The 22243-nt window shown below is 39.9% G+C and overlaps 1 protein-coding gene across 4 annotated transcripts in view; it reads right to left on the bottom strand.

The window, feature by feature from the left end:
* Window positions 1-22243, bottom strand: part of SAMD8 (sterile alpha motif domain containing 8) — a 70442-nt gene that overhangs the window by 31891 nt on the left and 16308 nt on the right. The window lies entirely within an intron of this gene.

Genomic DNA, 22243 nt, shown 5'->3' on the forward strand with positions numbered 1-22243 from the left:
TTAAAAATCAAAGAAAAGAGAAAAAAATCCGATTTCTGAAATCTCCATGTTCATGGAAAACGTATCTCCCCACCTGGGGGGAAATAAACATAAAAGAAAGTAGATAACTGTAATTCCAGGGAGCCCTTTAGATTAAGCGTATTTCTAACTACTATACACATAATGATTTCTATAGCAGATATGAAGCCTTTAAACTAGACATATATTTGAATCTCAATAATAACAGTTCTTTCTACAGCTTTGAATATTACATTATAGAACTGAATAAGGCATTTTATTCTTCAACTATCATGGACTTTAGCAATAAAAAATTTTTAAACGAAAACTGTCATTTCCATGTACTCACAAATTTGATGACCCAGACTTTATACTGCAGAATAAAAGGCCAATAATGTGCTATGTTTTAAAAAGTACCAATAATTTTTACTACTTTGATTTCACACAGCTCTATTTATGTTCTTCTTTTATTGTAAAACATTCAGTTACTTGGGCCTTCTCAGGTTTATAAAGTATATCAGATACATAGGAGACAAAGGCCTACAGGGAAAAACACTATTTCTCAAAAGTACTTTCTCAACTATTAAAGCCTGTAGGTTTTCTGACACTTTCCAGACCTCTGAAGATTGTATTTCCTCCTGAGATAATTTTTTAAAAATGGGAGGCAAACTTTAAAGCATAAAAGAATAAAATGATACAATGAACACCTATGTGCCTATGACCCAGCTTGGAAAAAAAAAAAAACTGTTCTAATACAAATGTTCTTTTTTAAAAATCTGCGTATTAGTTATATGAGTCTGTTCCTTTTGTGAAAATTCATCAAGCTGTATAATTGTGATCTATACTTTTCTCTATATATGTTAGGTTAAACTTTATTTTCAAGGTCTTGTAAAACCAAACAAAACATCAATACAAATGAATATCCTTCTATCCTGAAGGACAAGGAAGCATCCTCTTCCTTTTCCCACAATGTAATAATTCTTCATTTGAGTGTTTATCACAGCCTTATAAATGCATTGTTGGCTATGAAAAACTTTCTGTGCCTCCTTACAACAAGCAAAGCTTGTTAAAAGCTAGTACTGCGGCCGGATGCGGTGGCTCACGCCTGTAATTCCAGCACTTTGGGAGGCGAGGCGGTGGATCACAAGGTCAGGAGATCAAGACCATCCTGGCTAACAAGGTGAAACCCCGTCTCTACTAAAAATACAAAAAATTAGCCAGGCGTGGCAGCATGCACCTGCAGTCCCAGCTACTTCGGAGGCTGAGGCAGGAGGATGTCCCAGCTACTTCGGAGGCTGAGGCAGGAGGATGGCGTGAACCCGGGAGGTGGAGCTCGCAGTGAGCCGAGATTGTGCCATTGCACTCCAGCCTGGGTGACAGAGTGAGATTCTGTCTCAAAAAAAAAAAAAAAAAAAAAAAAAAAAAAGCTGGTATTGCTCTGCATTCTTTCCCTACCCACATAAACTCTTGCCAGGAAGACTTACAGTCACTTGGCAAAGGCAGACACTAACTACACGAGCACCACTTGTATCATCAAAACTATTTAGAAAACAAGAAATAAGCTTGATAAAATCCACCCACAGATGAATGTCAGGGAAGTGTCAGTTAATCATTAAGTATTTATTTATTACTAAAAGCAATCGTAATTTTTGGAAGACTTAAGTCATATTTTGTTTCACAAAAGAACTTATATTATTGACCCACATAGTTTCCCTGTCTTTGAAAATTATTATAATATCCATTTACAAGGAGTCTGTATTTTTTACAAAGTTGTCTAATTCTTATGCATTATGGAATAACAAAAACTCTTAACTCTTTTTAGCTATAGCATATCATCACCACCTCAAATGTCAAAGAATTATGATTTAAAGAATTATGATTTATTCACTTTAACACATGGAACTTACACATTTATTATATTATTTTATATCATTTATTATATCATATATACAATTCCATTAGAAATATGATTTTGCTGTTTTAGTTCACATGGATAACTAGATGCTTTCACCCTACCTACTATACATACCTTCTTTTACCCAAGTTATCTCTGACTAAATTACTTCATCCTTGGATATCCAACAAGCACATGCTATAATCTCTGTAGCGGTTATGATATAGCAAATCTGAGAGACAAGTTTCCTTCATATAAAACAAAGCCAGCTAGGCACGGTGGCTCACACCTTTCCCAGCACTTTGGGAGACTGAGGCGGGTGGATCACGAGGTCACGAGTTCAAGACCAACCTGGCCAAGATGGCGAAACCCCGTCTCTACTAAAAATACAAAAAAATTAGCCAGGCATGGTGGCAGGCGCCTGTAATCTCAGCTACTAGGGAGGCTGAGGCAGAGAACCGCTTGAACCTGGCAGGCAGAGGTTGCAGTTAGTGGAGATCGCACCACGGCACTCCAGCCTGGGTGACAGAGTAAGACTCCGTCTCAAAAAAAAAAAAAAAAAAAAAAAAAAAATACAAGGCCAGATTTCTTCAGTCACATTATTTCTAGTCTGTTAACATGCCCCTTTCTCTAACAGCTTACCACCAATGGGTTCCATGTCACTCCCATTCTTGTAGCATTATTCGTTAGGACAGTTTCCTCTCATACTCTGTTGAAAATGATTCTTCTCTTCTTTTATATGTTTTTTTCCACTGTCTTAGCTCACCAGTTCTTTACAACCTCAAACAGGCTAACAGGCTTTGATACTGACGTTTTAGCTGCTAGAAAATATGAGTTATACATGGAAGTCTCTTGGAAGTCTTTGAGCCTCCTGTGGGAATGCCCTAAAAGCATGACACATTTCACTGTTCTGCTTTATCAGGTCAGTGCATGCCCTTTAATTGTATGCTACTATATAATAGTTAAGAGGCCCATACTAAATCACTACTTAGCTAACACTGTGAAAGCCTGCATGAAGGAGGTATATTAAAAGATGATAAAAAGCTTTAGGGCCCATTTAACATTTATGTTGTACCAAAGGAATTACAGGGAACAGGAGACTTTGAGTGATAAATACAAATTGATAAAGTAAGGAAATTAGATTAGTAAATGTTTAAGAATTCAGCTTTTATCAATAATTAATACAAATAAATGATCTGTTAAAAGACATGTGCTTCTGACCAAGATTTACTAACAAGAACCAGATTTATCCTCTGACCTGAAACAACCAAAAAACAAACAAAATATATGGGAAAAAAAAGTTTCAGCCAGGTGCGGTGGCTCACGCCTGTAATCCTAGCACTTAGGGAGGGTGAGGTGGGCGGATCACCTGAGGTTGGGAGTTTGAGAACAGCCTGACCAACATGGAGAAACCCTGTCTCTACTAAAAATACAAAAAATTAGCCGGGTGTGGTGGCAGATGCCTGTAATCCCAGCTACTTGGGAGGCTGAGGCAGAAGAATAGCTTGAACCCGGGAGGCGGAGGTTGTGGTGAGTTGAGATCGCACCACTGCACTCCAGCCTGGGCAACAAGAGTGAAACTCCATCTCCAAAAAAAAAAAAAAAAAAAAAAAAAAGTTTCAAGACACTGGACATCAGGAAAATCCCTGAGAGCCAGGAAACAAATAAGGTGAACCCTACTGCCCCAGGTTACAGCCTTGAGTTTCCCAGCCACAAGAGGCACAGGATGGGAAACTCATGTGAGGCCTGGCAGGCTCACTGAGTTGAAGAGATGGAGCTGAGAGTTTGGGGCAATCAAGATGGTTAGTGTTTATGGGGCACAATACTGGAGATGAGATACACAGACAAAAACTCCAGAGATCTGCGGGTCTCTCTTGAATATTTAGCTGAATGCCTATCAGCACGTGTATGTAAGGAAACTAACCAAGACCAAGGAAAGATCGCCCAAATGAATTCCCAGCACTCACATGAGGCCAAGGAAAGTGCCTATTCCAAACAGCCAGACTGAAAAAAGGTCTCATGAATGGCTTTGGGTAGAGTACACAGAAAGATCTTGCCATAGTAGTGAGGCAAAACTAACCCTAAGGCAGCAACTCTCAACTGGGGGCAATCCTCCCCACTTCCTGGAACATTTGGCAATGTCTGAAGACGTTTTTGGTTGTTACAACTTTGGGGAGAATGCTGTTAAACATTCTATAATGCACAGGACTATCCGCTCCCCCAACAAAGAATTATTTGGCCCCAAATGCCATGGTGCTGCTATTGAGAAACACTACCCTTGACTAAACATGTCTCTGGGTTCATCCTAACAAATCTTAAAAGGAAGACTCAAAAGGATCAAACTCTGTTCAAGTAGTTGAACAGCATCCCACAAAAAGCTCAAGAATATTAATAGAAATACCAAAGTATCTAGAGCCCAACAATGAATTCCATAATGTCCAACAATGAATTCATGCCTGGAATCTAGTCAAAGATTGTCAGGCATGCAAAGAAGCAGGAAAGTATCACTTATAACGAGGAAAACAATCAATCAATCAAGAACTGACACATATAATAAAATTAGCAGATAAGGAAATTAACTCAGTTATGATAATTGTGTATTACATTTGTCCAAAAAGTTAAATGAAGAAATAGACACATAATGGCCATGTGGTGGCTCACGCCTGTAATACCTGCACTTTGGGAGGCAAGGCAGGAGGATCTCTTGTGGCCAGGAGTTCAAGACCAGCCTGAGCAACAAAGGGAGATGCCCCCTGCCCCTGCACCATCTCAACAAAAAAGGAAATAGATACATAAAAAAAGACTAACGCAACTCCAACTTCTAGAGATAAAATGAAATAATCTGAGATGAAAAATACCCTGGATGGGACTAACAGCTGCTGAGCCACTGCAGAAGGTAAGAGCAATAAATGTAACTAAGTAACAACAGAAACAATTCAAGGGCACTGGTTGCAGTCCCAACACTTTGGGAGGCTGAGGTGGGAGGATTGCTTAAGCCTATGAGTTCAAGACCTGCCTGGGCAACATAGTGAGACCTCGTCTCTATAAATATTTTTTAAAAAATTAGCCAGGCATGGGTGCCCATGCTTGTAGTCCCAGCTACTCGGAGGCTCAGGCAAGAAGATCACCTGAGCCCGGGAGTTCAAGGCTGCAGTGGACTGAGATCGCGCCACTGCACTCCAGCCTGGGCAACAGAGCGAGAGCCTGTCTCGAAAAAAGAATGAAAAGAAAAGAAACTATTCAAAATAAAACACAGAAAAAAAAAAACTTTAAAAAAGAGAATATTATTCAGCCTTAAAAAGGAAGGAAGTTCTGACACATGCTACAACATGGATGAGCCTTAAAGACATTATACTAAGTGAAATAAGCCAGTCGCAAAAGGACAAATACTGTATGATTCCACTTATATGAGGTAACTAGAGTGGTGAAATTCACAGAAACAGAAAGTAAAATGGTGGCTGTCAGGGACTGGGAGCAGGGAGAATGAGTCATTTTTTAACAGGTATAGAATTTCAGTTTGGGAAGATTTTTTAAAAGTTCTAAAGATGGATGGTGATAATGGTTGCACAACACAGTAAATGTACTTAATGCCACTGAACTGTATAAAAAAATGATTTCAGCCGGGCGCAGTGGCTCCCGCCTGTAATCCCAGCACTTTGGGAGGCCAAGGTGGGCGGATCACGAGGTCAAGAGATGGAGACCATCCTGGCTAACACTGTAAAAACCCCGTCTCCACTAAAAATACAAAAAAAGAGCCTGGCATAGTGGCGGGCGCCTGTAATCCCAGCTACTCCGGAGGCTGAGGCAGGAGAATCGCTTGAACCCGGGAGGCAGAGGTTGCAGTGAGCCGAGATCGCGCCACTGCACTTCAGCCTGGGTGACAGAGCGAAACTCCAACTCCAAAAAAATAAAAATAATAAAAAAAAGTTTAAATTATAAATTTTGTTGTATATATTTTACCACACACACAAATACACCAAAGAAAGAACATCAGTGAGAGGTGGAACAACATCAAACAGCCTCCAAAAGACAAGAGAGAACAGAAAAAAAATTTGAAGTAACAATGGCCAAAAATTTTCCAAATTTGGTGAAAACCATAAACATGTGTATCCAAGAAGCTTAACAAACTCCAGATACAAGAAACAAGAAGAAAGCTATACCAAGGCATATCAAAATCAAATTACTTAAAAACAGTGGCAATGAGAAAATCTTAAAAGCAAAAAGAGAAAACAGACACATTAGGAACAAAGGTAAGAATGATAAGAGATTTCTTACTGGGCACAAGCCAAGCTAGAATACAGTGAAACAACATATTTAAAGTACTGAAAGAAAAAAAAATCAACCTATAACTGTATGCCCAGTGAAATATCATTCACAAGGAAAGGCAAATACTTGTTCAGACACACAAAAGCTGATTTCATCACCAGCAGACATGCACTACAAAAATTTAAGGTCCTTCAAGCAGAAGGAAAATGTTACCATACCAAAATATGAATCTACACAAAGAAATGAACACCAAAATGGTAGCCACATGCATAAATATATACATTTTTTCTTATTATTTAAGTTAGTTGGTTTGTTTATTTACTTATGAGACAGTCTCACTCTATTGCCCAGCCTGGAGTGCAGTGGCACGATCTTGGCTCACTGCAACCTCTCCCTCCAGGTTCAAGAGATTCTCCTGCCTCAGCCTCCGCAGTAGCTGGGATTATGGGCCCATGCCACTGCACCAGGCTAATTTTTGTTTTTCTAGTAGAGACGTTTCACCATGTTGGCCAGGCTGGTCTTGAACTCCTGACTTCAGGTAATCTGCCTGCCTCGGCCTCCCAAAGTGCTGGGAGGCACTGCACCCAGCCTTAAGTTTCTTTAAAAGATAATTTAGGCCGGGCGGTGGCTCATGCCTGTAATCCCAGCACTTTGGGAGGCTGATGTGGGCGGGTCACATGGTCAAGAGATCAAGACCATCCTGGCCAACATGGTGAAACCCCGTCTCTACTAAAAATACAAAAATTAGCTGGGCGTGGTGGCACACGCCTGTAGTCCCAGCTACTTGGGAGGCTGAGGCAGGAGAATCGCTTGAACCCGGGAAGCAGAGGTTGCAGTGTGCCAAGATTGTGCCACTGCACTCCAGCCTGGTGGCAGAACAAGACTTTGTCTCAAAAAAAAGATAATTTACTGTTTAAACAAAAAGCAATGTACTGTGGGATATATAACATATGTAAAACATATGTTAACAGTAGCACAAAGGTTGGGAGAAATGGAAATCCACTAATATCAGCTAAAATAATACCACCAAGAAGCCAAAGAGAAAATTAAACCCAAAGCAGAAGAAAATAATAATGATGAGGGCAGAAATCAATAACAAAGGCCGGGCATGTTGGCTCATGCCTGTAATCGCAGCACTTTGGGAGGCTGAGACGGGCAGATCACCTCAGGTCAGGAGTTTAAGACCAGCCTGGCTAACATGGTAAAACCCCATCTCTACTAAAAATACAAAAATTAGCCAGGCATGGTGGTGGGTGCCTGCAATCCCAGGTACTCAGAAGGCCGAGGCAGGAGAATTGCTTGAACCCAGAAGATGGAGGCTGCAGTGAGCCGCCTGGGCAACGGAGTGAGACTCTTTCTCAAAAACAAAAATAAAAATAAAATTTTTTTAAAAAGCAAGTGTAAGGAAAAAAAAAAGATGCAAGGCAAGACCGTCACTCTCACCACTTCTACAAAACATCAGAAGTTCTGGTCAGTGTAATAAGATAAGAAAAAGAAGTAAAAGGCAGGCCAGGCATGGTGGCTCACACCTGTAATCCCAACACTTTGGGAGGCTGGGGCAGGTGGAGCATGAGGTCAACAGATCGAGACCATCCAGGCTAATACGGTGAAACCCCGTCTCTACTAAAAATACAAAAAATTAGCCGGGCGCGGTGGCAGGCCCCTGTAGTCCCAGCTCCTCGGGAGGCTGAGGCAGGAGAATGGCGTGAACCCGGGAGGCGGAGCTTGCAGTGAGCGGAGAACGCACCACTGCACTCCAGCCTGGGAGACAGAGCGAGACTCCATCTCGAGAAAAAAAAAAAAAAAAAAGTAAAAGGCATACAGATTAAAAAGGAAGAAATAAAACTCTATTTGCTGACAACTTGATTATTTATGTTGAAAATTCAATAGACTATATCAAAAACAGTTACTAGAATAAGTCAGTTTAGCAAGATTGCTACATACAATATCAACAAACAAAAATCAATTGTCTTCCTTTCTTTTTTTTTTTTTTTTTTGAGACAGGGTGTCACTCTGTCACCCAGGTTGGAGTGCAGTGGCATGATCTCGGCTCACTGCAACCTCCACCTCCCAGGCTCAAGCCATTCTCCCACTTCAGCCTTCCAAGTAGCTGGGACCACAGGTACGTGCGTACCACACTTGGCTAATTTTTAATATTTTTGGTAGAAACAGGGTTTCGCTATGTTTCCCAGACCCATCTCGAACTCCTGAGCTCAGGAGATTCACCTGCCTCAGCCTCCCAAAGTGTGGGATTTACAGGCGTGAGCTATCACACCCAGCCATCAATTGTATTTCCATATACTAGCAACAAACAATCAAAAATTAAAATGTATAAAATACCATTTATAATAGCATAAAAAATATGAAATACTCAGGGATAAATCTGACAAAATATGGGCAAGACCTATATGCTGAAAACAACGAAAAACACTGCTAAGACAAATACCTAAAAATGAGAAATGAGTAGGTCAGAAGAATCAATACTGTTAAGAGGACAATTTTCCCCAAACTTATCTGCACATTCAACCCAATTCCAATCAAAATCCCAAGGGGCCTTTAATTTTGTAGATATTGATACATTTCATAAACAGCTGATTTAAAGACTTATTATACAACTACCTGTATTTGTTTTCTATTGCTTTGTAACAAATTACCATAAGCTTACCAACCACTCGAATTCTTTACTACATGGCCTCCTCTTTTCCCGAAAACCAGCAGCTTCTTCTGTGTTGAATTCCCTTCCCTTGTACTTGGATTATTTCTCCAGGAAAAGCCCAGTCCCTTTTAAGGGTTTGCCTGATTAGATCAGGTCCACTGAGGATAATCTCCCTTTCTTAGTCACCATGGGAGTGATATCCCATGATTAGGTGAGATTACAGGTCCCTCCCATTATACAAAAGCATAGGTCATTAGGGGTCATTTTAGAATTCTGTATCTTGGCAGGGAGGGGTGGCTCAAGCCTGTAATCCCAGCACTTTGGGAGGCAGAGGCGGGTGAATCACTTGGAGTTAGGAGTTCGAGACCAGCCTGGCCAACATGGCAAAACCCTGTCTCTACTAAAAACACAAAAATTAGCCCGGCTTGGTGGTGCTTGCCTGTAGTCCCAGCTAATCATGAGGCTAAGGCAGGAGAATTGCTTGAACCCAGGGACTTCTGCCTATCTCAGTACTCAAATCAAGACAAAGTGGTATTAACATAAATCAAGGAAACAGAATGTAGAGTCCATAAACAACCGTATACATATATAGATATCTGATTTTCTACAAATGTGCAAAGGCAATTCAGTGGAGAAAATACAGTCTCTTCATTAAATGATGCTGGAACAAATGGATATCCATATGTAAAAACCTCAATTCATACTTCTACCACATATAAGAATTAACTGAAAATGGATCATAGACCTAACATAAAACCTAAGACTAGAAAATTTCTAGGAGAAAATCTTTCTGACCTGGGTTAGATAAAGATCTCTTAGATGTGACACCAAAAACAAAATCTATATAAAAACAAATTGATGAATTGGTCTCCATTTCTCTAGGTCAGGGACAGAGGAAGGATTTTTAGGGTTTTTAGTCTGCAAGTTTCTGCACGGTTTGAATCTTTTATGATTAAATCTCTCTATAATAAAAAGCCAAATATATAGAAGCAATATATATTCATTGAAGAACAGAAAATTTGAAAACTAATCCCTAGAGAATCACTCCTTATAATTTATTTCTCTCACACACAGAATTTTCTATAAAGAGAAATCACATCATACATAATTCTGTATCATTTTGCTTAACATTATTGCATGAGTCCTGTCTAATGCTATTAAATATCTTTTGAAAAGATAGTTTTAAAACATTCCATTGTATGGCTATACAATAATTTATCCATCTCCCCATTGTTAGCAATTGTTCACTATTTTATTATTATTATAAATGGCATTGCAGTGCTTTAGGTTAAATTTCTAGAAGTGGAATAACTGTATCAACAAATCTGATTTAAATACTAACTCTTATTACACCATTAAAGCGTGGTCCACCTTAAAAAGCATTTCATGCAAAGCTTGATACTTGTCCAAAATGTTAATGGGTGATAACATGCCTATAATCCCAGCATGTTGGAAGGCCGAGGCGGGCAGATCACTTGAGGTCAGGGGTTTGAGACCAGCCTGGCCAATGTTGTGAAACCTGTCTGTATTAAAAATACAAAAAAAAAAAAAAAATTAGTCTGGCGTGGTGGCGCATGCCTGTAATCCCAGCTACTCAGGAAGCTGAGGCGGGAGAATTGTTTGAACCTGGGAGGCAGAGGCGGCAGTAAGCTGAGTTCACACCATTGCCCTTTAGCCTGGGCAGCAAGAGCGAAACTCTGTCTCAAAAAAAAAAAAAAAAAAAAAGAAAAGAAAAAATCACTTAAGCATCAAAGGTCAATACCTATCAAGGTGCTGAGAGAACAATCATTCCTGCAGAATCCGATTATCAATAGGAATTATTCAAACTTAGTTTTAAGTCACAGATAACAGATAAAAACACCTGACTGTTCTGAACAATATGAAATATCTTATCTTTTGGGTGACCTCTGGTTAGAATTTTTGAAAACTGTTTTTAAGAAGTGCAATTTTCAGCAAGTAAACGCTTTACTAGTAAATCTGTTTCTTTTCTCTCCAAACAAATTTAGTTCATACTAATTAGAGATTTCAGCAGCCTAAGAGCAAAAGAACTCAGTATATTTTCTATTATATTCTTATATCCATACTTGATGAAATGAAAAAAGCTTATCATAAACATAACAACTTTACATTTGGTACTCCTAAACATTAGCCCAGATACTCTTTAGTTAGTGAGTCTTTAATGCATCCCATTAGAGTGACCCAAATCTCTTTACAATAATTTAAATAATCCAAATGTGTTCTACCACATTAAAACTGCAAATACCATAGCACAATCAGCCCATTAACTGCAAAAAGAGATAATGACTTTGTCCCCACCCTACCTCTCCAACTTATCAGCTGCAGGACATTCTCAGTACTACTGGAAATGGTGACCTGACTAAAAGGAGCACTGCCATCTATGAATCACCTCTGACTCAGTGCCTGTGGCAGATATGATGAAGTAGCACTCAGTATCCTTTCTAGTCTCCCTCTAGTCGTTTCCTCCTACTACAGAGTCTGAAAAGCTAATCATTATTCCTCAGGGTCCCTTGAAACTAGGATTCAAATGTGAATCAGATTCAGCCAACTAGATGCTTATGAGATGCTCATGAGATATGTAAAACAGATGGTGAAATGGGAGTTGTTTTACTGAAGTTTTGGCTATCCACAAGGATTATGGAAATATTGACCACGTGCACATAATTCTCCAGTTTTCAGTCACTAACTTTGTAAGGGTCATTAAGCAGCTGCAGTTGTGGGGCAAGTAGTAGTGGTTTCCTAATACCTGCATAACAGATATATGCTCTTTTCTGTGTGTGGTTAACTATACATAAAATTTACCATTTTTACCATTTTAAGTGTTATAGTTCTGTTTCCTCAAATATATTCACAATGTTGTGCCACAATTACCACCATCCATCTCCAGAACTTCATCATCACTCCAAGCAAAAACCCTGTAACCATTAAGCAATAACTGTCCCCCTCATGCTCAGTCCCTGGTATCCTCTAATCTACATTCTGTTGCTATGAATTTCCCTATTCTAGATATTTCATATAAGTAGAATTATGTAATTTTCGTTCTTTTGTATCAACCTTATTTCACTTAGGCTTCAGGGTTCATCTGTGTTGTAGTGTATGTCAGAATTTTCTTCCTTTTTTTTTTTTCTTTTTTGAGATGGAGTCTCACTCTGTCACTCAGGCTGGAGTGCAGTGGCACGATCTCGGCTCGCTGCAAGCTCCGCCTCCCAGGTTCAAGCGATTCTCCTGCCTCAGCCTCCTAAGTAGCTGGGACTACAGGCACCTGCCACCACACCCAGCTAATTTTTGTAGTTTTAGTAGAGGCGGGGTTTCACAATGTTGGCCAGGCTGGTCTCGAACTCCTGACCTCAAATGATCCACCCACCTCAGCCTCCCAAAGTGCTGGGATTACAGGCATGAGTCACTGCACCCGGCCCAGAATTTTCTTTCTAAGGCTGAATAACATCCCCTTCTATGTATATATCACATTTTGTTTACACATTCATCCATCCATGGACACTCAAGCTGCATTCATCTTCTAGCTATTGTGAATAATACTGCTTTGAACATGGGTAAACAAATATCTGTTCAAGTCCCTGCTTTCACTTCAGGTATATACCTAGAAGTGGAATTGCTGGCTTGTACAGTAATTCTGTTAAATTTTTTGAGGAGTCACCATATCATTTTCCACAGCAGCTGAACCATTTTACATTCCTACTAGAAATATGCAAAAAGTGTTCTAATTTCTCTATATTCCTGCTAACACTTGTAATTTTGTGTTTTTTTTCTTAATAGTAGCCATTTTATGACGTAAAGTAGTATTTCATCGTGATTTTGATTTGATTTCAGTAATGATTAGCCATGTTGAACATCTTTTCATATGCTTACTGGACCTTTGTATATTTTGCTTGAAGAAACACCTATTCAAGTCTTTTGCCTATTTTTTTACTGGGTTTTTTTGGTATTGAGATGGCGTATTCTCAAACTCAGCAGTTTCATTTTGGCCTCCTAATGCCAACCTTCTGACTGTAGCAAAGGCAGCATTCCTCTGACAGGCCAATTTAAATATTGTAGTAGAAGTCATTCCTAGCCCAGACCAGAGAAGTTCCTCTCTCTTACAAGTGAACCCTGACTGATTACCAAAGGCTCTTTAGTCCTCTGAATTGTTGATTTCAGAGCAAGCTAAGTACCCAAAGGTCAAGGCTTCAAGCTGTCTCATATGAGGTCCACATTCTGGTCCAATTCTAGGTAAGGCAAGGTAAGTTTATGTTTTTTTCCCTTAGTTTCTTGGGAAACTAAGCAGGATATGTTTTTCAGCTCTCTTCTCATTAACTATATGTACTTTTGCATTCTTTGGAATGAATGACATGTTTTATTTCAAAAAGCTATTCAATTATTTTTTCTCAACCAAGCACTTAGTGACAGGGGAAAAAGACTTGAATAGTAAAATAACCCATTAGTAACTTACACAAAACAAAAGCTCTGATCTGGCTACTTCATCTACTAAGTAGGTTCAACAGCAGTAAGAACATGAAAGCAGACAAGTACCATACTACAATTTAAAAGAAAAGGGAGGAAAGGCAAAATGAGAGTGTTATCTAGCCAAAAAGAAAAAAAAAAGAAAAGAAAAGAAAAGTAGCACTTAGGGCAGCAGAAGAGCTTAGCGGGTTTTTGTTAGGTTATTTTTGTTTTATTTTTAGGAAAGATGGTCAGAGTAACCAAGAAGATTACTAAGGCCTATATGATTAGCACATGGTAGGTTCTCAATAAACATTAAATAAATGTGCAAAAAAGAAAAGCAGCAATCAAAACAATAATTCATTCAATTCCCCAATGTCCTTCTAAATAAGATTTTTTTTTTTTTTTTTTTTTGAGACGGAGTCTTGCCCTGTTGCCCAGGCTGGAGTGTAGTGGCGCGATCTCAGCTCACTGCAAGCTCCGCCTCCCGAGTTCACGCCATTCTCCTGCCTCAGCCTCCCAAGTAGCTGGGACTACAGGTACCCACCACCACGCCCAGCTAATTTTTTTTGTATTTTTAGTAGAGACGGGGTTTCACCATGTTAGCCAGGATGGTCTCGATCTCCTGACATCATGATCCGCCCGCCTCGGCCTCCCAAAGTGCTGGGATTACAGGCATGAGCCACCGCGCCCAGCCACAGATCATTTTTAAAATTTCAACTTTATTTATAATTGACACATAATTGTACACATTTATGGGGTACAGTGTAATTTTTTTTTTTTTGAGATGGAGTTTCGCTCTTGTTGCCCAGGCTGGAGTGCAGTGACACAATCTCAGCTCACCGCAACCTCTGCCTCCTGGGTTCAAGCGATTCTCCTGCCTCAGCCTCCTGAGTAGCTGGGATTACAGGCATGCACCACCACTGCCCAGCTAAATTTGTATTTTTAGTAGAGACGGAGTTTCTCCATGTTGGTCAGGCTGGTCTTGAACTCCCGACCTCAGGTGATCCGCCCGCCTCGGCCTCCCAAAGTGCTGGGATTACAGGCATGAGCCATCGCATCCGGCCCAGTGTAATATGTTAATACATGTATACATTGTATAATGATCAAATCAAGATACTTAGCACATATATAATTTTAAACAGTTACCATTTGTTTTTTCTTTCTTTTTTTTTTTTTCTAGAGACAGGGTCTTGTTCTCTTTCCCAGGCTGGAGAGCAATGACACAATTATAGCTCACTGAAACCTCAAACCCCTGGGCTCAAGTGATCCTCCCACCTCAGCCTCCTGAGTAGTGGGGACTACAGGCATGTGCCATCATGCTTGGCTAATTTTTTTTTACTTTTTTGTAGAGACAGGGTCTCACTATGTTGCCCAGGTTGGTCTCAAACTTCTAGGCTCAAGTGATCTTCCTGCCTCGGCCTCCCAAAGTGTTAAGATTACAGGCATAAGTCACCACACCAGTCACATCTATCATTTCTTTGTGGTGATAACATTCAAAATCTTCTAGCTACCTTGAAATATACATTATTATAAGTCATAGTCACCCTACTGTACAACAGAAAACCAGTTACGCTTCTCATCTAACTGTAATTTTTTTTGGGGGGACAGTCTCACTCTGCCGCCCAGGCTGGAGTGCAGTGGTGCGATCTTGGCTCACTGCAGCCTCCACCTCCTGGATTCAAGCAATTCTCCTGCCTTAGCCTCCCAGGTGGCTGGGATTACAGGCGCCCACCACCACACTCAGCTAATTTTTGTATTTTTATTTTATTTATTTATTTATTTATTTTTTGAGATGGAGTCTCGCTCTGTCTCCCAAGCTGGAGTGCAGTGGCGCGCGATCTCGGCTCACTGCAAGCTCCACCTCCCGGGTTCACGCCATTCTCCTGCCTCAGCCTCCCGAGGAGCTGGGACTACAGGCACCCGCCACCACGCCCAGCTAATTTTTTTGTATTTTTAGTAGAGACGGGGTTTCACTGTGTTAGCCAGGATGGTCTCGATCTCCTGACCTCCTGATCCACCCGCCTCGGCCTCCCAAAGTGCTGGGATTACAGGCATGAGCCACCGCGCACGGCCAATTTTTGTATTTTTAGTAGAGATGGGGTTTCACCATGTTGGCCGGGCTGGTCTCTAACTCCTGACCTCAGGTGATCCACCCGCCTTGGCCTCTCAAAGTGCTGGGATTACAGGCATGAGCCACAGCGCCTGGCCTGTTATTTTATTTTATTTTAAATTCCGGGATACATGAGCAGGACATGCAGGTTTGTTATATAGGTAAACATGTGCCATGGTGGTTTGCTGCACCTATCAACCCATCACCTAGGTATTAAGCCCTGCATGCATTAGCTATTTATCCTGATGTTCTCCCTCTCCCGGCTGCCCCCCGCTGACAGACCCAGTGTGTGTTGTTCCCCTCCCTGTGTACCTGTGCTCTCACTGTTCAGCTCCCACTAAATGCCATTTGTCCCAGCAATCCCATTACTGAGTATATACCCAAAGGAATATAAATCATTCTATTACAAAGATGCATGCACGCGTATGTTCACTGCAGCTGTATTCACAATAGCAAAGACATGGGATCAACCCAAATGTCCATCAATGATAGACTGGATAAAGAAAATGTGGTACATATACACCACGGAATACTATGCAGCCATAAAAAGAAACGAGATTACGTTCTTTGCAGGGACATGGATGGAGCTAACTGTAATTTTGTACTTGCTGACCAACCTCTCTCCATCCTCCTCTCCTATCCTTTCTCTCTAGCCTCTAATAACCACTATCCTACTTTCTACTTCTACAAGATTAACTTGTTTTTAGATTCCATATATGAGCGAGATCACGTAGTATTTGTCTTTCTGTGCCTGGCTAATTTCACTTAATATAATGTCCTCCAGATTCATCCATGTTGCTGCAAATAACAGGACTTCATTCTGTTTTGTGGCTGAATATGAATATGGTGCACGCGCACAGACACACACACATTTTCTCTATTTATCTGTAGACGGACACTTATGTTGATTCCTTATCTTGGCTATTGTGAATAGTGCTGCAATAAACATGAGAGTGCAGATATCTCTTCAACATCCTGATTTCATTTCCTTTGGATATATATCCAAGAGAGAGATTGCTGGATCGTATGGTAGTTACTATTTCATTTTATTTTTTGAGACAGGGTCTCACTGTGTAATCCAGGCTGGAGTGCAGTGGTGCAGTCTTGGCCCACTGCAACCACCGCCTGCCAGGCTCAAGCAATCCTCCCACCTCAGCCTCCTAAGTAGCTGGAGCTATAGGCACGCGCCACCACGCCTAGCTAATTTTTGTATTTTTTTTGTAGAGATGGAGTTTTGCCATGCTGCCCAGGCTGGTCTTGAACTCCTGAGCTCCAGCAATCTGCCTGCCTCAGCCTCCCAAAGCGCTGGGATTACAGGTGTGAGCCACCACACCCAGCCTCTATTTTAATTTTTGAGGAACCTTCACAGTGTTTTCCATAATGGCTGTATTAATTTACATTTCCACCAACAGTCAATCAGGATCATTATAAACAAAACAAAAACCTGCTTTTTTCTTTCTTTATTGATTGACTGAGATAGACTCTTGCTCTGTTGCTCAGGCTGGAGTGCAATAGTGTGATCACAGTTCACTGTAGCCTTGACCTCCCAGGCCCAAGGGATCTTCCCACCTCAGCTTCCTGAGTAGCTGGGACCACAGGTGTGTACCACCAAGCCCAGTTAGTTTTCTTATTTTTTGTAGAGATAGGGTCTCCCTAGGTTGCCCAGGCTGGTCTTGAACTCCTGGGCTCAAGTGATCCTCCTGCTTTGACCTCTCAAAGTGCCGGGATTACAGCCGCGAGCCACCATAGCTGGCAAAAAAAAAAATCTGCCTTTAGACAGCTGATTATTTCAGTCTTAAGAGTATACAGGAAAGATTTTATTACATATTTCTCTTTATATTTTTATTATAATACTTTATTACAAATTCTTCACGGCTTCAGGGAGTTTTATATCCATAAATTTAAAATGTCCAACTGTCAAGAGATAACACAGGGTCACTAATCTGGTAAATTTACCAGGAATCAGGATCTGGTATTCACCCTTAGAGATCAAAACTTGACCCCGTCAGTTCCCCAGAGTTGGTCAAATCAAGAGAGACTAAAAGCAAACTCACAAGGTACTAACGGATAAACTAGAGCACCAATTCTAGACACTCAAGTGTCTAAAAAGAATGCTCAAGCATTATCTCAGGCACACCCTTTTATAATTCTGAAGTGTCTAGGAGGCTGATTTAATAATCAGAACGCTACTTGTAGAGCAAGTAATCAGGGCAAAGAAAAACAGATCGTCTTGGGCAAAATCTAATCCAACTTCCTGTGAGACCTAACGTAACATCAGTGCCACAGAGCAGAGAGTACCTGTCTAGAAAAGGTTGTTCACATCTCCCAGTTTCAGTCTCTCTCTCTCCTAGACAGTGTAGGATATAAAAAGCCAATTCTGTTTGATGCCTCCTTTGCCTAGGCTTCCAAGGAAACTACATATACAAAGGTTTTCAACCCTGGCTACACATTAGAATAATCTGAAATTTTAAAATGTACTTGTATCAATGTCCATGCCTCATCCTAGGACAGACAACTGAATCAGAATCTCAGAAGAGACAGAAATTTTATATCTGCATTTTTAAAAAAGCTCCCCATGTGATTCTAATGCCCAGTGAGGCTTGAGATGCCAAGATGTTTAGAGTATTTAAAGTCATCTAGAGAGTTAATATTGGTGTTGAAATTAAACTCCAAGAATTTGGACAACGAATTCAGTGTTCTTTCCACCACTGCATGCTGCTTTTCCTTGGAGCTAAAGGATGAGTTAATAATGCTATCAAGTTCTAACAGAGATTTAAAGATTTATTATAGATTTTTAAAAAATATTCTTACCATATTTTGGAAGCTCACTTATTTCTTTAATTATCAGAAATATATAAATTGTAGATAAATTTGATCAGTTATTTTTAATAATCAAAGTTCTGTTTTCTGGCTATTAGATTTTGGTATTATAGACAGATTCTAAGCTTCTAATTAGTATATGTTTTAATATAAAATAACCTATAATTTTTCTTATTATATATCTGCAGTCAACACTAGAGCGTGATTTTTCTTTTCAGACAGTTCTGTGTATATGCTTAAACTATATTTTATTCAACTGTATTATGTAGTAATTAGTAGAGGCAACAAGCCAACATCAAATCAAGATGTAATAGATGAAATAAGATGTGTGCAAAGGCACCTCAAAAACTCAATGTTACACAAACCAGACCAGAGAACAAGCAGAATTAGAATGGATGGTCACATAATGCTCTGCAAAACTCAGATTAAATAATACTATAAAATGAGGAGGGAAAGAAAGGGATAACAGAAGGAAACTAACATTTATGAATACCTACTACAGGTTAGACCCTGCAGGGTGATTTCATGTGTGATCTCATTTCCTAATTATAACAACTCCTGCTTGATCTCTGCCTAGTTGTTTTGAGGGTTCTGCCTGCCTGGACTTCTGTTTTATATTTTCTACCTCTTGAGTCTTCCAAGCTCTCTTCAAAGTAATAGATAATAAAATAAATATAAAACAATAACAGCAGCAGCAGCTACATTTGTTGAATGCTAAGGCACTATTCTGAGTACTTTATCTTTATAGTACTATTTAATTCTCACAACACTTTTATGAGGTAGACATTACTATTATCTTCATTTTACACATGAGACAATGAAGGCACAGAAAAGTTAAGTGAAGTGACCAAGGTCCTACTTGAAATTGTCCGAGCCAGGATTCAAATTTGGGATTCAAACATTTTGCCAGATTTGCTTTACACAAATTCTTTAAATTATTATAACTTAAATTATTTAAAGTCACCTAGAGAGTTAATATTGATGCTGAAATTAAACTCCAAGAATTTTGACAACAAATTCAGTACTCTTTCCACCACTTCATGCTGCTTTTCCTTGGAGCTAAAGGATGGGTTGAAAATAAAGCTACTAAATCCTACCAGAGATTTAAAGAATGAGCATAGTGTTTTTTGTTGTTGTTGTTGTTTTTGTTTTTGTTTTTTTTTTTGAGATGGAGTTTCACTCTTGTTGCCCTGGCTGGAGTGCAATGGCACAATCTAGGCTCACCACAACCTCCGCCTCCTGGGTTCAAGCAATTCTCCTGCCTCAGCCTCCCGAGTATCTGGGATTACAGGCATGCACCACCAAGCCCGGCTAATTATTTTTTTGTATTTTTAGTAGAGACAGGGTTTCTCCATGTTGGTCAGGCTGGTCTCGAACTCCTGACCTCAGGTGATCTGCCTGCCTCAGCCTCCCAAAGTGCTGGGATTACAGGCGTGAGTCACCGTGCCTGGCTGATCATAGCTGGTTTTTTTTTTAAGCATTCGTATCTTATTTTGAAGACATTGCTTAACTGTTTAATATGAAGACATTATGACATTCACCATAAATATTTCGGCATCCAGTTGTTATTCATCTTCTAATAATAATGACAACTTCCCAAATAAGTACAATATACATTACCACACCTAAGAAAATTAACCATAATATCGTCCCTAATTGTCCCTCAAATTTATTTTATTTCTGTTTCCTCCAAAAATCAGGATTCAATTTAGGTTCATGTATTACACTTGGTCATCACATCTTGCTAGTGTCTTTTAGTCTAGAACAGTCCCCTAGCTCTTGTTTCTTTTTAGTGGGGAGACGAGTTCAGGGTAGTTCTTTGTAGAATAACCTATATTCTAGATTTACCTAGTTGTTTATTTCCTCTACTCTTAACCACTATACTATGATGTCAAGGGTTAAGATCACAGCTAAACCTAACACAAATCTCCAATCACATGTATTCATGTAACTACTCAGATGGCTTTGGGGTGTTTCTTAAAACATTAATGGCTTGTTATGTATCTAAGGCTGTATAAACAAACCATGTTCTACTGTCCCTAAGATTATATAACTACTTCTTCCTACATAGATGTCAAATTCAAATCTAAAGATGCCAAATGAAACTAGCTAATCATTTTAACTTTAAAGAAGTCCAGACCGGGTGCTGTGGCTCACACCTGTAATTCCAGCACTATGGGAGGCCGAAGTGGATGGATCACGAGGTCAGGAGATTGAGAGCCTCCTGGCCAACATGGTGAAACACCGTCTCTATTAAAAATACAAAAATTATCTGGGTGTGGTGGTGGGTGCCTGTAATCCCAGCTACTTGGGAGGCTGAGGCAGGAGAATCACTTGAACCAGGGAGTTGGAGGCTGCAGTGAGCCGAGATCATGCCACTGCACTCCAGTCTGGTGACAGAAGAAGACTCCATCTCAAAACAAACAAACAAAAAACCCAGAAGTCCAAAAGAGTCACTTGAGCTGGGGACTTCCAGGCTATAGTGAGCTATTACTACACCTGGGCAACAGAGCAAGACCTAGTCTTTTTTTAAAAAAAAAAAAAGAAGAAGAAGAAGAGGAAGTACAAAGAGATATAACAAACATCTTTAGAATTAGAAGAAAAGCACACTGGAAAAAAGATCCAGTTGAGATGGTTTTTTTTAGGTGATTCGGAATACAGAAAGAAGTATGGAGGAAAAGTAGGGCTTCTATACTATGAAAGTGTCAACTTTTGTTAAAAGACCCTTTTGCAGAAGTAATACATTTTCGCCAGTATGTGTCTGAAATTTTGCTATTTAGGCACTAAAACCAATTATATGCATGTATTAATAATGCAATACAAACAGCTGGATAAAAAAGCAAATCTTTTCATCTCAGGCTTGCAACTAGTCACCTCCTTTAATTTGTAATCACCCCAAGGCACCAGCCCAGTATCACTGTGTACCACTTCTAATCAATAATTCCCTTCCCCACCCCCTGCCGCCCACCCCATGGTACCCACAAACCTATCTTCGTGATAATCCCTTGTTTTTCTTTATAGCTTTACTACCTAAGCATATATCCATAAACAATATAGTTTAGTTTTCCCTGCATTTGTACTTTAAATGAATGGAATAATACCATATGTATTCTTTTAATCTTACACAAACGTAGATTTCAGAATTCACCTGTTATTAAAAATATCTAAGCTGGGTGTGGTGGCTCATTTCTGTAATCCCAACACTTTGGGAGGCGAACGAGGGAGGACTGCTTCAGCGAAGAAGTTCAAGACCAGCCTGGGCAACATAGGGAGACCTTGTTTCTATTAAAATTTTAAAAAACAGAAGGGCGGGTGCAGTGGCTCACGCCTGTAATCCTAGCACTGTTGGAGGTCAAGGCAGGTGGATCACTTGAGGTCAGGAGTTCCAGACCAGCCTAGCCAACATGGTGAAATGCTGTCTCTACTAAAAATACAAAAATTAGCTGGGCGTGGTAGCATGCGCCCGTAATCCCAGCTACTCGGGAGGCTGAGGTAGAATTGCTTGAACCTGGGAGGCGGAGGTTGCAATAAGCCAAGATCGCACCACTGCACTCTAGCCTAGGTGACAGCGACTCTGTCTCAAAAAAAAAAAAAAATCAAAGAAGAAAAAACATCAGAACCAGATTAATTTTAGAGGGCTGTTAAAACAGTTTTAAGGTTCAAAATACTACAGGAAACGTTAAATAGTCATTTTAATTTGTCAGTGAAGACCGGCAAAGGTTTTATGACCTAGGAAGAGTTAACTGCACTGAATGGGAAAGTATATTCAACCAGAACAAATAAAATGTGTTATTGTATCCTTCAAAGGAAATACAGTGAACAAAAGTACATGTTGTTTCATGGCATTAACTAGTTAATTCCTTCTGAGTTAAAATGTCTCAAGAGGACTTGTTTATTTAACATTTACATGCTGAATCTGTCTGTCATGTAACTGGGATTATCAGCTATCCATTCAATACCTAGTTAAAATAGTAGGAAGCAGACAGGACGTACAGCTAGAGGATATGTGATGTCAGCAGAGTGTTATTCCTTAAAAAGAATG

The sequence above is a fragment of the Pongo abelii genome, chromosome 8 (genome assembly GCF_028885655.2).
Source record: "Pongo abelii isolate AG06213 chromosome 8, NHGRI_mPonAbe1-v2.0_pri, whole genome shotgun sequence".
In the NCBI taxonomy this organism is placed as follows: domain Eukaryota; kingdom Metazoa; phylum Chordata; class Mammalia; order Primates; family Hominidae; genus Pongo; species Pongo abelii.